Below are 402 nucleotides of genomic sequence, written 5' to 3'. Positions count from 1 at the left end.
AGAGAACCATTTTAGGAGGCAGTAAGTATCTTTATACATAGTGGGTCAGGATACATTCTAATACATCCGTTGACTAGTTCCCTACAAAGTGAAGTTTCCTTTCTGCAAGGATCTATAGGCTAATCCTTACTTACTAGACTTACCATCCCCTTCACGATCGATAGGCTTGTTCCCCACGGAATGACGTTTTCATCCTTCGAGGATTTATGGCTAGTTACCGTAAAACTACCCTGTCAATTCATTTCCAAACCAGCTACCCAACCTACTGAACGCACCTTCGAGGCCTTCTGGTATGGAGAACCTTACATCTTTAATTGGTGTCAGAACTAATTTATACACAGCCAACCTTGACAGTATCAATTGATCAAAAGTTCTCTAAATCAGGAAATTTAGTTTATAATC

This window comes from Halyomorpha halys, unplaced genomic scaffold (genome assembly GCF_000696795.3).
Source record: "Halyomorpha halys isolate HHAL.00 unplaced genomic scaffold, Hhal_1.1 Scaffold506.1, whole genome shotgun sequence".
Classification (NCBI taxonomy): domain Eukaryota; kingdom Metazoa; phylum Arthropoda; class Insecta; order Hemiptera; family Pentatomidae; genus Halyomorpha; species Halyomorpha halys.
Note: the sequence above shows the minus strand (reverse complement) of the source record.